Genomic DNA, 16,648 nt, shown 5'->3' with positions numbered 1-16,648 from the left:
CTTCCCATCAGCCAATATGTTACTCCAAGACTCTCCAAGAATAAGGAGTATTGGTACAATCAAGAAATCTCACATGCCACTACAGTACCAAGTGAAAGGGGTTTGGGTTTCAGACTGACAGAAAAAGTTTCCTTTGTTATGTGGTTTTAAATCTGAATTTCAACATAAGCATTAAAAAAAAAAAAAAAAAAAAAAAAGGACAAAAAAGCAAGAAAGTCCATCCACAGGAAAGAGCCATAACTTCCCTCTGAGATGAGTCTACATTGTAATTTCTGCTGACTTTACAACGTCCTTCAGGGAAATCAAATCTGGCCAACAGTTTATGTGCCAAGGCCTCATGTTAACAATCGTGTACAGAACACTTTGCTGGGATGGGCAGGATGAGCTGTGCCACCAAACACAACCCTGACAGAATCAGCCTGAAATCCCATTTCTTCCTTAAGGTCTGGAGGGATCATCACAGCCGAACAGAATTCTGGGTTGTTTTCCCACACTCACGTAGGCCGTTATTAGAGAATTCCCTGCCATATCCTCACTGCTCACTGTTCAGGAGTTTCCTGAACAACCAACATATTAAAAATATTCTTCCCTCATCATCTCTCCACCCAAAACAGAGGCTTTCCCTCCAACTCTTCCACCTTCCCTCTCTTTGTATGAGATGTTGAGCAGGCTTCCATCTCTCATTATTTTCCATGTACTTACTTTCCATACAGAAACTGAAACCTGTTTTATTGTGTTAAAAGGCAATTATTTCCTTCAAGCAGAAAACTGAATTACAGAGAAGCCCAATAAGCCAATGTGCAGAGAGCAGCAAAGGCTCTGTGGGTCCTGCCTTCCCTTCTCAATTTCAGTTCTCTCCCCAGATGAATGTGGATGGTCTGCTGGAATCCACAGCTTCCCCTTAAGAAGGGAATCCATCTGATGCAATCTCAGGAGTTACCACATTGCATTCCAACAGGGAAACATCATCACAAGGTAGGACTCCACAAGCTCTGCCCCAAAGCTGTAAATGACTGAGGTCTGAAATCAATCGGTTCAAGCAAACAGATCAACTTAACACATCTTGTCCCCCAACTGAGCAACTGAATTTGGGAGGAGGGAACAGCTGGACTTGAAGATCTCAAACTGCAGCCTCACTGGGAAAGAGGGAAGTAATGTATTTATCATTTGCTTTCCTTCTTCCCCATATCACACAAACCTTAACAGTTTTCAGAAACTTTTAATTATTTATCGCCCCGAACATACTAACAAATCCTCTTTGGCAGATGAGACATTTTTGCACATTCTTCCACAGATCTAGCCTGCCCCAGCTTTCAAAACTCAGACAGACTTACCAACACTTAGGGAAAACATTAGCTAATATACAGCAACTCATCAAAGCTCCAAATCCCTCACCAAAGTTAACATAGCAGCAGACATTTGTGTGTGCTTGGCATTGCTAAAAAGAAAAAAAAAAAAAGACATTGTATTTGCTATTAAAAATAACCATAGTGCAATCTGAGTGTTGGTAAGAACAGAGAACTCATCTGTCAATTTGCTCTAAACAAATTCCTGTTCCTGCACTCACGGAAACAGTACCAGGAATAAATTCAACATCTATAATGAACAGATTGAGCCTCAATCCATCATTTGGATGTGGCAATGGAGGCCAGAAACAGAACAGGGAAGTCAGCCTTTCTCCCCTCAGCTCCCAAGAGCTGTGCAGGCTACCCCAGGACCTGTCTGGGCTCTTAAAGCCCCTGTACATGGAAAAATGAAAGGCTGATGCATACACAAACTATAATATCAGGATAAGGGGAAACATGGGAATGAGGGAGAAAGTGAATTATAAAGTCTTTTATCTGAATAAAAGCCAGAACTTACTTGGTACATTGCACTTGAAAAACCAGTTAAGAGCTTGAAGCAAAACCAAGGGATTCTTCAGGAGAGCATTACAATTGCAAATCACCAGTAATCTCACAAAGATTAGAGCAAAAAATATTCCATGAGAGCCAGGACAGATTTCTAGTCCTGATCTCTTGCTTTGTCTCCACAGTTATAAACATGAGTGGTGTTTTGGGGACAAATACATGGCCTTTATGCTTTCCAGCAGGATTAAAAAAGCATTTGAGAGCATTGAGGCCTCTGGCCTTCTTAGAGTACCTTAAATTGCTGAAAAGCTCTCCCTGCCAAGCAAAGAGGTGATTTGCTCAGGTCTAAAAGAAGCCCTTCTGAGTTCTGATTTTCAGGGCAGTGTTTCCTGTGATCTGAAAGTGCAAAGAATTGAGGGACAAGGAATGAAAAGCAGCATGAGTGCTGCATGACACACAATGTGTGGGTAATAATAAACTCTCCAACACTGCATTTTTACCTGGATTTTGTCCTATGGGAATGCATTCATAATAATGTAAATTCTATGGCACTTTCTCTTAAAATACAAGAGAGGATAAAATTATTGGTGACACAATGCCCAACTACCGGATATGATGAGATTTATGCGGGAAATACACTGGGAAAAGTGTATTTCTGTCTGACTAAACAGTCAGAAAATCTCAGCTCCCTGGTAATCAGACACCACCATGCCCAAAATGTAATGGATACCTTGTGAAAAAACCTATGTAACTTGCATTTTTCTACAGCACATATATAAGAGCAAACGTTATTGTTATGTGGGACTCAGATCCTGTACCAAAAACCCACTTATTTTCCTCTTCAGAGCTCTACATCTCAGATATAAGCAAAGCAAACATCATCTTCAGGCCAGTGCAGAGATACTATGATATCTAGAGTACACAAAAGTTCCCCTGCTTTTGAAAGATCCTAAGGATCCAGATGGCAGAGGCCACAGTTCTTCAGAATTGAGCCAACCTAACCACTGGCTCTTAAAGAAAACACAGAATTTCCACAGCACCAAACTATAGCAGAGAACACAACTGAAACAGCAAGGGAGACACTGTTCATTTCCTTTTTAAATTCCCTTAATCCTACCTTCAAAGCTTTCCTTCCTTTTTATCCTGAACACAAACCAGAACTTCCCTCCAAGAAAAACCAGAAAAATTAGCCACAATCAGAAGTTCATCCATGTCTTCACCAGTGTTACACAGGAATGTGTTTCAGTGTATAATAGTTTTTCCTCCCTGAAGTCAGAACAGCCATAAAAAGGGGGGAGGGGAGGTTGATTGCACGAGTTCTGCAGCATCTGGCTATGCAATAAGACTCTTGAAATAATTTTCTCTAGTGTAGCATATAGCCAACAAATCTGGCAAGAAGCAACTTTCAGCATGTGTTGCTGTGACAGCAATGAATTATCACCCCAGTCTGCAGCAAGATTAACACTTACAACCTTGGCATGAGGAACAGTCTGCTCAGACTCCGTGTCAGGAGTACTGCTCCATGCTTAGGCTCGAAAGGGTGGGCTCATGTTAAGAAATTAGGAGCACAGAAATGTAGACATTTGTCTAAACTGTAAACAAACAGATAATTTCTAGGGGAAAAGGCAGTGTACAGCCAGAGAAGCAGGAACATGAAGGAAATCTCATGGTATGGAAGAAAGGAGAAGAAAGAAAAAAGCAGCCATTGAAAACAAGGTACTGTCTGTCTTAGACTATGTGCTCCAAAGAACAAAAATTGGGAAACAATGCACCAGATTCCTCCCGCTTAACACAAAAACACTGAAGTATCCAGCTAAACCAAGGTGATATGAAATAAGTGGCTCTGAAAGCTTGGTGTGATCTCTGAGTCCAGCTCAGGACATTACAGTTTGTCAGATCTTGTGTGCTTTGCAGCAGAACTCACCATTACTTAGGAGTTAAGGGCAGGCTCAAAACCAGCTTTGGCCTCACTAGAAGGTCAGAGTGGAAATTACACCAAAAACTGTCTCTGTAAGAAGCAGACTCCTGGTCATCCATTCCACTTTTCCAGCTAACTGACCACAGAGAGAAGAATCCTGGAACCAAAGCTCCTTACCACAAGTTCTTAAACCAAAAACTGCAGAGGAAAACAAAGGACAAAGCTGAAGAAAACGCAGTAGAATCTCCTTCCTGTGTGAGCACTCACCACACTTAGACCTTCTTCTGCTCTGCAGAACTGACAGAACTATAAAGCATGACTTCTGCTCTTTGATCTGGTCTGCTAAATTTCTTTCAGTAAACAGTTTGGAAATTCCACCAATCATCAGTTTCAATTCTAATGCAATCTCTTTGCTCCATGAACCTGAAGAAAAGTACATTAATGCTGTTAGGAGTTGATTTCACATATTATGTGTTCTACTTTCAAGACCTTAACTTGAAGGAAATACTTTAAGAAGTTAAGCAGTGTGAGTTGAAACATATGAATTGGTGAGGTTAAGAGGTTCAGCACTGAAGAAGAGCAGGACAAAAGGATTTCATGTCTTGAAAGAAAACTAATTCACTAACTATTAGTAGTAGCTGGATAGAAAAGTATTTAAAGTGACAGGAACAGTCTTGCAGGCATCACACTCAGCAAGGGTTTACACAGAATAGAGCTTTCTGCATAACAAAAGGAAAATTTCACTATTTTCTTGAAAAGCTTTATTTCAGGTACCTGTAAGTAGACATAACTCACCTGCAAAAGAGAGAATTAAGAGAACAGTATGTGTAGAGAATTTTGTAAGGAAGCTATTACAAGTCATTTACTACCTTGCCAGGAAATTACCTCCAATTCCCTGCGATGTGAAGCTTCTCCAAGTAAAAAGGTAGCAAAAATATTGTGTAGCAAAGAGGAGCACACACGGAGTAGAAACAGTTCTTGCAACTGAAGGTCACTTTGAAAAAATCTACTTTGTAAAGAAATCAGGGAAATGCATCTAAAGCCTTTAAATTATTTTCACCATACATTTCTTCCCACTGCTTCATTACTTCAAGCTGGTGCATCCTTCAGGATAGACTCAGCCTTAAATCATTTGCCTTGCTAATACAAGGCTGAATGATCACTCCCAAACCTCTGTCATGTCCTAAGAGATCACAAAAACACCATCATTCCCTCTTCAAGAGCACAGATAGATTATATTTAGGCTGGAATATGGTAATTACCACTTTCTGTGGTCCATTCCCCTTGTAGCTCACTCCTTTAGCACAATCACCAGGGCAAGGGAGCGACGAGGTATATCCTTCCTTTCCTATTCCCACTCATGTCCAACAGTTCTGGAGACTGACAGGGAGAGTTGACTCAAAGCATATTTTTCTCCCAATAAGTCCTTTGTACATACTATCAAGCTGAGTTTATTACTTTATTTAAATCAGACACTAGAAATATCTGCCCCAAATAAACTCATGGGCCTCAGCTCAGGGGGGTTTTAGGCTGCAATTCTGCATGGTGAGTTATACCAACTACCTGTGCAGCAAATGCCACCACAGTAAAATCCAGGCTTGGCAGCTATTTCAGGCTGCTGGATTACAAGTATGAGCTGCATTAATGGGTCAATTAGAACAAAGACTTCTGGGTCAAGAGAGTGAAGAAACACTGGGTGGGTTGGTATATCTCAGCTCCTCTAGAAAACAAGTATCTGTTTGAGCAGCCACCAGGGAATTGGATTCCTTGAAGAGTTTCACCCATTTATTGTTCTCATCTCCACAAGATGGGAGCATTCAAACATACGGGTTTTGTGGGGCACATCTTGTGCAGATGAGTCTATTCTACACTAAGATTGTTCTGGAATACAAAAAAAAGCCACAGGGCTGAATACAATGCAGTAACACCAACAGCAGATTTCAATGGTATTCTAAGGAATAGGTATTTTTTTCAATAAAAACTATAAAGTCAACTGGGCAAATGAAGGGATTTTAACTTCTGCTTTTATTTTTGAGCATATCTGAAGTTGTCATTTCAGACTGTGGAATGAAGGATTTGGGGTTTTGTTTCTCTTTAATGAAAAAAATAAACATCAGCATTAACAAGCTTTTTTTAGTCTGAGTATCAAATGGATAACAGCATTTTTCAGTAACCAGGAAAAAGCCAGGACAACACATCAGGAACCACCACACTTAATCAAATTGAAAAAATCTGTCTCAATACTGAGCATCTGTACATGCTACAGAATCGAACATTTCACAGACACAGTACAGAAGCATAAACTAGAAAAAAGGAGATGCTAACACACTGAAAATGTTTAATAGCGGAATATTGTATTATGAACCAACTCCCAAAAAAATCCTGACAGATGCCCAAGCTCTTTCCATGGCTGCACCAGCACAGGAGTAACTGAGCCCCAGGACAGCTCCTGCCCAGGAATCCCTGGCGGGGCTGCAGAGGCTGCACCTCTCCACGACCCCGGGAAGCACGTTTGGCTTTCACTGGAGCGCTGCTGTCTCCATCTGGCACAGCGGCCCCCGGGGCTGCAGCCAGCTGGCACCGCCCGCGACAGCCTCGGGGCTGCTCTGCACCGCACAAGGAGGAGGCCAGAGCAAAACCAGCACCATAAAGAGATAATTTACACTCCCATTATCCCATCATCCTCAACTACATGCAGCAGGAGCATGATCTAGGCACATGCCCCATGACCACATGCTTTAAACAAAAAAGTTAGGTTAGCTTACTAGAGTTTGATTATAAAAGACAGAAATCTTAGAGATGAGCCTATTTAAAGAGGGACACAAGTGGCTCATAACTTGATTACTTGGAAAAACACTATTCATTTCATTAAATTAAACATAATATGAAAAGTGGATTTGCTGTAATAGCTGATCACAGATTACAGGCATTCTACACTCCCTGAATGATTTATTTTTCACAAGGAAACTGGGCTAACTTATTTGCATACAGGAGGAAGCTCCAACAATTGCAGACGGAAGACAAGTTTCATGTATCAGGCTCAGCACACGCCAGTGCATCACCTGTGAGAAGAGCAGGTACGAGCACACCACTGCAGCACTAACACAGGTTCCTTCACAGAACCTTTTGGATGAAGTCAGTATTAGAAATTCTTTACAGAAGAAGCACCATGGTCTTTACAACACGCATGGTCGGTCACTGGCACAGTCCAGAGCACAGCAGCAGTTACTATTTGAGCTGCCACATGCAGGCTCCCAGTGCCACTACTCAGCTCGGTGGAATAGAAGTAAGAGGACAAAAAAAAAAAAAAAAAATTATCTTTACCTGCTCTTTCTGGTTCATGGCACAACACCACAAACATGACACAGCAAAAGTACAACAGCAGGAACAGGCAGCCCAGAGCTGGTAATTCCGTACACTTAACGTTAAAGAAAGACACTTGCTCACCCACAGCTGAAGAGATGGATTTCATGCTCTTCACTCGTCTCCATAAAGCACAGAAAGGTCCAAATTTCACACCTCTTGCTTTTTCTCTGGTAAATCAAATATTACCTGTCCTTTACCTCAGAGGCATTCTTCTCACCCAAACCATTTACCAATTCCATCATGTACTTGTGTCTCACTGGAACCCACCATATCTACAACTAGTTTCCAAATTTCAATTCAAGATCTTAAAACTTGGCAGATTTGCTAACTCACCTTCTCCTTAACATCCTTTTCACCACTGCATAAAACAACTTGTCTGCCAGTTTCAACGCACAGGTACAACGTGCTTACAGAGTTAAACTGCTTGCTTTATAAAGAATTGCAGTAATAAAGTAATTCTTCAGGTTATTGCAAAACCGGAGTTGTTTTTCTACAGTCAGGTTTTTGCAGTACACAGCCTAAGACAGACGAAGAAAACATCTCCTACTCCCCAAAACCCCGCAGTAAGAACATAATAATTATAAAGAGATGCAGAAATTTAATTTATTGGGGTAACTCTGGAACTTGCACAGCAAGGAAAGTTCTAAGTAGCAGAACTACTATGTGACAAGGAAATACATCATGAAGGGCAGTAAGATAAAATTATGCTGAACATAGTATAAGATAAATTTCCTTAGGGAACAGCCTCATCATGACAGAGGAGAGCCTTGTTCCTCTTTATGCACAGAACTGCAGGAACTCTTGAAACTATTTGCACGGCATTTCTCATCCTATTCTCCACATCAAGATCATCTCACAACCAAAAACACAAAATGCAGTCATGAGCGACCAAAGAACTGAGTGTCCATCCTGCAGATAAACATATCAAATAATAAGCACTTGGGAGGGGATGCTTGCTGAGGGAGCATGGCAGAAGTCAGCAATGCACAGAAGCCAACATGAATGAGAGTTTCACCTGGTCACCAGCTGCCAGCAGGACACAGATCCATTTCACAGCAAAACTGGGCAGTAATGTGAAAATAATGAAGCACAGCAAAGAAAAACAGAAAACCTTAAGACAAATTTTGCATTTATCCCTGGAGGGCAGAGGGTCACAAAAGCTCACCTAACACAAACGAGGTACTGAAATCAGTCAGCTATCTCAGCTGTCTGCACTTACTGAGCCCTCATACATCTGCTGTGCAATAAATCTCACCTTTATTTACCAAGTATTTTGTAGACAAGGTCCCTTAAAATCTGACTTGCAACGCAATAACAAGGCTGATTGCAGAGGACAGAAGCACAAACTGTAATTAGACAAAACTTTGTGAAATAACATCAGGTTGTACAAAGACACAAGGAGGGAAAGATACTTTCTAAATAGAAGTTGGCAAGGGGGAGGTAGGCAAAAATAAAGCTTATAAACTGCTGCTTTCTCTTCTTGTGCTGATAAACACTGAAGTAATTCAAGTCTGTACTTGATGCAAAAACAAAAGCCCTTTAAAAACAGAAGCAAAACATACATATAAAAGCCCTGGCAGTCAATTCAGTGAGATGAATCCAAAGCCAAACCCTATTTAAAAGAGGCTACTTGGATGCATGAACTCCTGAGTGACAAGCGAGGCAAATGGAGCTCGGTGCCACACGGGTGTTTGATACTCCATCATCCTCATCACTAAACTGTGTTCAAGTACTGCAGGCTCTTTTATGTGCTTAACAAAAATAAAGGGACTAATAGCTAGATGATTTTTAAATACAATACATTTTAAACAATGGATTAATATATGGATGAAAACTTGGTTCAATATACCAGGGAAGAGCTGCAACACAGAACTCCAGATGAAGGCACTAATGACAAAGAGGAGATATTCCAATGATCTCTTGAATGGAATGTAGATTAATAGTCTCTACAACTTAATTCTACATAAACACAACTCACTGAAGGTATGAATAGTTGTATTTTCACGTCTTACATGTAAGTGCAGAAGAGGTCAGTTGTGTGTTCAAACCAACCATGGCAAAACCAGACATGGTACAAGGACAAGACTACTTAAACTCAGTCAAATCCCAGCTCTGTTTTCAGACTTACTACTAAGCAGTGTCAGTTAGTGAGCTGCCTCTCACCACTAATTTGAATATGAGGATATTTAATATATTTGTGACGTTTAATGTCAGAATTCATGTCAGGATATGAAAACTTGCACTAGCCTCAATAGTTACATTAAAGAGGCACTATATTTTAAGTAGCGTTGAAAACAACTCTTGTTACCAATGTGCACTTTTTTCTCTTTTCTTCGAGTTTCACCTTGTCTAATACCCAATTTTTTTATTCAATGACAAATTTAGTGCACTGTAGATCTTCACAGACATATTTCCCACCAGGGATATGCTGACATCACCAGTGATACTATGCAAGAGGTAGACAAGAAAAGGCACGTTAATTTCAAGCTCCATTAAACACAGGAAAGGAAGAATAAGAGGAGGGGGAAAAGTTCTCTTTACCAACTTCAAAATAGCAGAGATAGGCAAAAAAAAGGAAAAAAATTACTGGTTTTACATTACCAGTAGATATCACTGAGAGGTTTTAAGAAAAAATAAAACCAAACCTCAAGGAACACTCTACTTAAGTAGAGAAATGGCAAATCTAAAGTAGAGTGTTTGCTGTATTCCACACACAAAAGAATGTGACAGGACAGACTGCTTGCTGCTAATCAGTTATCAACTGATAAAGTGAATCTCAGGTTACTTTGAGTCAACTGGTGTCTGGTAACAGTTCACTTTACAGAACCTCAAATAGGTCTGGAGACAGATAAAATGATTCTTTCTCTTAAATGAGAGAGATCAGCACCGTGGCAGCCTCTCCAGCACTGAAGTAAACCACAGATCATTCTTGACCTGCTGTGCCAGTTGCGTTATGTGGTCCCACTCCCAAACAGAATGCAGGTCAATTTTGCAAGGAGTAACTCTTTACAACATTGATTCTATTACCAGCTAATGCAGCAAAGTTCTTAGCTTGAATTAAGCCGAGTGTACATAAAGGACTGCCAAATCAATATGTAAGAGAATACAACTACCAAGACAGAGCTTTCATCCAGTCAGAACAGATCTATCAGCTTCTAGAACCGTTTCTGCTAAGGAAAGGTTCCCAATTCAGGCCTCTCGGGTAACATATGGCTCTCCCTATGCTCCAACACTGCTTGCTGACAACACAGCCCAGGATAACAGAATAAACTGTAATGTCATTATAGCATTTCACTCACTTGCTCCACTGTCCATAGGTTAACAAGAGACTGGAGACAGTGGCACTAGGCAGCTCTTTCTGTCCAAGTCTAGAAAGGTTCTAACAATGGCTGCATGCATGGTAGGGAAAAAAATAAATTTCTTTTTTAATGATGTCGTGAACAGGCCAGTGGAATGCACATGGATCACCTTCAGACTGCCTTTCTCCAGATGCCACTATAGCTGATGTGTAATGAGAGGACATTTCTATCTCTTCACCTTGGATACTGCTACAGGCTACAGACATTTTACAAATACTTGGAGAACCATGGGAATATAAGTAATAAAAAACCTAAACCCACCGTTTTAAAGTAGTTCTCAGTCAAGTGAAATGGAAAGGTGTGGCTGATAAAAAAAACAACAAAAAAAAGCCCTATATCTACCAGGAAAAAGGCAAAAACCCCTCAAAGTTTCTTCATAAAAATTCATAGTTCACAAGAATTCACAGATCTGCACATGAACAGGAAGAACTGTGGGTGCTTGGTTTAATGTGGGAAACACAAGGTTTTAAACCGAGTTAATCCTTCTCTGGTTTAAAACAAATCAGCCACCACTGGGAATCAAACTAACAGTTGCAAGAGCATTTGTTAGGAAGAAGGATCCCTAGAGTCCATCCCAAAGGAAAACACTTTCTTTTTGCTCAACTCAAGGAGCATTAATTCAGGAGAAGGGGACTCAGCAACTCACAAGCAGAAAACTTCCACTACCAGTCAGTAACATTTGTCTCTAAATTGGTAACACCAGTTACTGAGACAGAAAATCCTCAAACGAAAGGAGGAGAGTACAAGGTTGGCAAGCAATTTGCAGCTCTGGTTTCACCTTAACTCTACAGATTAAGGCTTGAAACAAAAATGAGGCTATCACCTAACCTTTGTTTGGGGTTTAAAGCTCCGATGGCTTAAAATAAAGCTCAACAGATAGTCCAGCAAATCAAACAAAGCCATTCCACCCTGCTCACCTTCACACTACTCGCTGTCATTTCAGTTTAAAAGCTTTCAGCATTAAGCAAATAAAATCATGGACTGCACACAAAATTAAAGAGATGCTACAACTTCTCTGACAAACAGCTTGGCTATGAGCAAACCTTTGACTGCTGATAAGACTACAGAAAAAGATAAATAAGCCTTCTTGTCCAGCATATCACTATTTTTTCCTTCATCAGCTTGTGCAGATCCATCTTCTTGCTCTACAACAGGGAACAAACACAAGTAGGGAGAAAACTGCATTTACTGTCTCTTCAATCCATGTTAAAAACCAGAGAAGTCCTGATGGTTCAGATCCCACAACTTGGGAACTGCTATTCACCACCTTCAAGTTCACGATGCAAGACTAATTCCTAACCTTTACCCCGGAAACCAACAAGTGATTTTTAAAAATAAACAAACAAACATGCCACAGGATACAAAATAAGGATTAGCACCACTAGGAAGAGGAAGGTCTCCTATTATGTTCTTCAGCACCAGAGACATAAGCTCAGTGGAGCATTCTCAATCTGGCACGTCCCTCATACACATGGGTATGGAGCTAAAACCTCACATCTGGGTATCTCTCACACCAAAGGTCATGTCTTCACACTGAGAGGAAAGAGAACATTACCCTCAGCAGCTCTAAGGACTTTTTTAATCCTTAGTGGTTAAGACCTAAGGAAGACTGCTCAGGTATGAAACTGGAGACCTCCTGAACAATGAAGCTTGCAGTTGACTTTGACACTTCTCATGGGCTCTCAGGGAGAAGGCAGCTCCCACAGCACACGGCAAAGAAGAACATCCTTCCTGAGTCAATCAGACAGTTCACTTAGACAGCCAAAGCAGAGCACACAGCTGAAAAAGAGACATGCTTCTTGAATCCTGGACTCCTCTTTCAAATGCTCCACAGGATTTGTAACCCAGAAGTTTGGTGCACACGCTAAAAACGTTAAAGAAAAACAAGCTAAGATTTCCTTATTAATTGAAGCAATCCAAACACTGAGCCTGCAGTGGTGGCACAGCCTGGGGAGGTTCCTGGCCCGTTGCTTACAGTACAAAGCAAATCACCTCAGCAACACCTCCCTGTTCCTGGACAGGTACATGGGGCAAGGCCCTTGGGGAGCAAACGTGCCCCAACAGGCACAAGATGAGAAGTTCCACCAATATCTTACCCTGAAGACTGCAAGGTGGGTTCAGCAAGAACGTGACACACTGATTTAGACTGTGAACCACAATACTTGCTACTGAAAACATGACATGGCAGTTTTATCTGCTAAGCTATTTTAAGCTTCTTCTACTTTGAAAGTTAGGAAATGAACCAAAGTCATTTCAGGTTGAAGTCTAGGAATTGATTATCTGTCAAAATATTACAAGGAACCACACACTGAAGTCACAAGTTCATGGGGAGAATGATACCTGACAAAAAGTCATCACCTAGAAAAGCAAATGGTTCATCATATCTGAAAGGATCAATTGGTCTGTAGGACCCATGTAAAGAGGGAATAATGGGAAAAACAAGAGAAGCTCTCAAACAGGCAGAAATACACCAGAACACAGCTGCTGTCAGTGAGTGCATAGCCCCTGACAGGCAATTATTCTTTGATCTATTGGCTGAAGCACTGAACAAACAGTCTGAAATTCCACACAGAACCTTGTGCATATCACAACTGTGGTCACGACGACCAGTTTAGTTCTATCATCAAGAGCCTCTTCAGGGCAGTGATAGTAAGAACCATTCAGAATGAGACAGTTTTCCTCCAAGGCTATAGTCCAGGAAGAGGGAATTTAATCATAAATTCAGTCGCCCTTCCAGCAATGAAACCATTACTTACCAACTCCTGAACACAAAGATGCATCTACATGTGTAATTGCTCACTGATGGGGACAAAAGCTACATTCAGCACTGCAAAACAGATTTTTCTCATCTGTAATTCTAAAGGAATAAGCCAAGTGTTTCAAGTGTGACCCTACAAAAAAAAAAAAAAGGAAAAAGCTGACATGAAGGTCTGGCACAGGCCTTTTCAGTATCCTCTGCCTGCTCCGTAATTCCTGAATGGGGAGTAGTGGTGACAAATTTAAGGACCTCTTCTAGAGTGTTACTTAATTAAGTGTGAGGTAATTTTCACATCAAAATATTCAAGGTAAAGTCCATGACCTACAGAAACACGAGCTTTGCCATCAGGTTTTCACAGATTATAACTAAGGCAAATTAAAAATCAAGAGTTACGAGTCAAAGTCCCAAAAATGAGCTCAGTTGATGCTCATTTTGGGTCACTTTACACCCAGCTCGAGCCCTAAAACCTAGCTCCAACTTTTAATCACAATAACCACAATTTCAAGAGTCAGTCTTTGGATTTCTCCCTCTTCTCCTGTTCCACTCTCCAGCGTGACAGTTTTGTCTTTCCTCAGGCTTCACCACGAGCAACACAATTACACCATGGCAAGCCCTGTGCCCGGGACAGCTTGTATGAGTGCTGCACTTGAGTTTGGCCAAGATGCAGAGAGATGAGGCAAGTCACAGCCTCGCTCCTCCATGTGGGGACAACAATGCACCCTGATGACAGCTCAAACCCCGACACAGCCAATGCTCCGGGAGCAAACACACCCGGGAAACCTTCACCAGAATCCCAGTGCCTACAAAGACACACACATAATTACCTCCTGGTTCTGACTGAGGATTGAAATACACATTCAGGAGACAGCTTTCCCGCTATAAACCAGGCTTTAGAGCCATTCTGCTCGAAGCACTGGCTGTAAAGCAAACTGAACCCGCGAGCTGGAGCTCGTAAAAGCTTATTCACAGAAAAGGTGGGTGTTAAAACCGAACAGCACAGCACTAAAATGGTCTGCCAAGGCAGAACGCAGTGTAGGTACAGCAGCAGAACGGACCCTTTCTGCCCCCTGCAGTTCCCACTGCTCCCTGGATTTTTAAGACAGGCTTAGGAGGGAGAGTAGTTACCATTCTAGAACCAGAACCATTTACATCTGGCTCTCACCAGCATTTTTACACCTACCTTCATCTGAACCACAGTGAAATTGCCCAGTGCCTTCCACAAAGATCAATTACATATATATGTAACGTTTCCTGCGATAAACATATAATGTGACTGTCCTTGATCATGCAATAAAAAGAGTATCACTTGCTAATAAACCTTTAATTCAGCCTCATCATTTTGATGATTAGGATTACGAAGAATCTCCACCAATAGGTGCTCTTAAGCAGTTGCAGCTTGCTCCTAGAATATATATATACATAATATATACGTGTATGTAAACTATTAAAGAACAAAGGACTGTTTTCCAGTTATATGGACTATCTAGGTAATTTTATTCCTAGTTATTAGACTATAAACATGCCACCAAGCAGAAAATACCATTTTTGTAATTTTACATGTAAAACTGTAAGGCATACATATGGACTGGGAATTGCGGTGAATTAAAATTCCATGGATGGAGGTCTAATGTGCATATACATAAGGGGTGAATAAAGTACTATAACTGTAATTTATAGACTTTCTTCAAGCCTTACAAACATAGACAGGGAATTGAATCCCAATTTAGCTACTCAAAATGTTCCCCTGTATTGATCATGTACACCCACGTATTTCAGGTGGGCCGGATTCAGAAACCAAACTGTTTTCATACTGGCAACCTGCTTTAAAAAAAGGAGGGGAGGAAAGTATTTTTAGCATGCATTAGGAAAACTGGTGTTTTCCCTGGTTTGACAGATAATTTTGAAACAATCCTGTTCTGCTTTATGTGCCTGGCTGTGCAAAGAGGAAGTGAGAACAGATTGATTACAATGGAATATTCTGTATTTCCAGCTGTTTTCTCAAGCAATGATGAACACATCCCTACATTAGATTTCAAAAGGAAAAAGCTGTTGCAGCAGACAAGAGGTATGCAGGTTACACAGGATGCTCCATGTTTAGAAAAATGTAATTTCACTAATGAAATTTTATTTTCATTCTTCCACATGGCACTTGCTTTATATTTGTCTGAGACATCTTCATATCTCGCTTGCCATTTTTTTCTTTCATAGCACATACACAATTTTTTCTCCATTTAAGCTGAAAGCACCATCTACTATATCCCAATTTGTATTTTAACATGCTGTAGACTACATAAACCCAGATTCTGACTAACATACTTCATAATATTGACCTGTAGGGAATTGTAAAATATTTAAAACAAGCCTGGCTGCACTTTGCAGGGCTATCAAGTAATTAAATCCATTTAAAATGTATTTCTTCTCAGATTCCATTTTTTCCTCTTTAGGTAAAAAAAATTGGGAAATTGGATTATCCTGAGAACATGAACCGAACACAGAAAAATGATTTGGCACCTCACCCTTAAAGTCCATCCTTCATGCTCTAGTTCTGTTACGAATAATAAGCTGAGCAGCTTAATGCAAAGCACTGGGATCAGAAAGTTTTCAATGGGTTGTTCCAACAAAAACACAATCCGTGCTGTCCCAAACCCCAAGTTTTGCTCCGTGTAGCTGCTGCCTTCCCCTTCTCAGTCACCAACGCGACGACTGACAGAAATCTGCCAAGTCACTTTGAAGTAAAAACTAGTTGATTCTAGGGAAAAACAGTAATTAGTTGCACAGTGCAGAGAAAAGCCCTCCAGAAACATGCATGTGTATAAGGATGTTATTGTAGGAGATAGGTGGGGAAAAGCACTCTTCCTGCTTTTTGCCTGGTTTACAGGGATTTTTCCCAGGCGCCAACAGCTCCCAGAGCAAACCCCTCCTGCCCTTGCCTGTACTCCAGGCTGAGCCAGTTCCTTCTCCCCCGCCTCACCAGAACAGGAATCCCCTTTTTCCAAGTGGATTATCAGCACGAGCAGCTTTTTCTTTTTTCTTTTTTGGTGGTTTTTGTTTGTTTGTTTTTTAAAGGAAAAACACAGATATAACCGAGCTCTCCGCAGCCCCCGGCGCCGGGACCCGCTCCCAGCCATTGTGCTCCGCGCAGCCCCCCGGGCTCGGGCGCGGCCCCGCGGGGCTCCACAAAGCTCCGCCACAGACCGGACGTGCCCGGTGCCCCGGGCCTCCCCTCCCCCCGGTATTCCGGGAAACCTCCGGGAGGAGGAGGAGGAGGAGGAGGAGGAAGCGGCGGCGCTGCGGAACAGCCCCGCTGCGGAAAAGCCGCCGGGGCAGGTGGCAGGGAAGGGAGGCCCCGCCGGGGCTGGTTCCCTCCTCCATCCCGGTGCCCCCCCTCGCCATCCCG

The 16,648-nt window shown here is 41.5% G+C and overlaps 1 protein-coding gene across 2 annotated transcripts in view; it reads right to left on the bottom strand.

Moving 5' to 3' along the window:
* The window catches only part of USP22 (ubiquitin specific peptidase 22), a 92,772-nt gene that overhangs the window by 75,236 nt on the left and 888 nt on the right, over positions 1–16,648 (bottom strand). The window lies entirely within an intron of this gene.

Source organism: Chamaea fasciata, unplaced genomic scaffold (genome assembly GCF_029207755.1).
Source record: "Chamaea fasciata isolate MVZ Bird 193981 ecotype frontalis unplaced genomic scaffold, bChaFas1.0.hap1 SCAF_16, whole genome shotgun sequence".
Lineage (NCBI taxonomy): Eukaryota > Metazoa > Chordata > Aves > Passeriformes > Sylviidae > Chamaea > Chamaea fasciata.
Note: the sequence above shows the minus strand (reverse complement) of the source record. Positions and strands in the feature narration are given on the sequence as shown.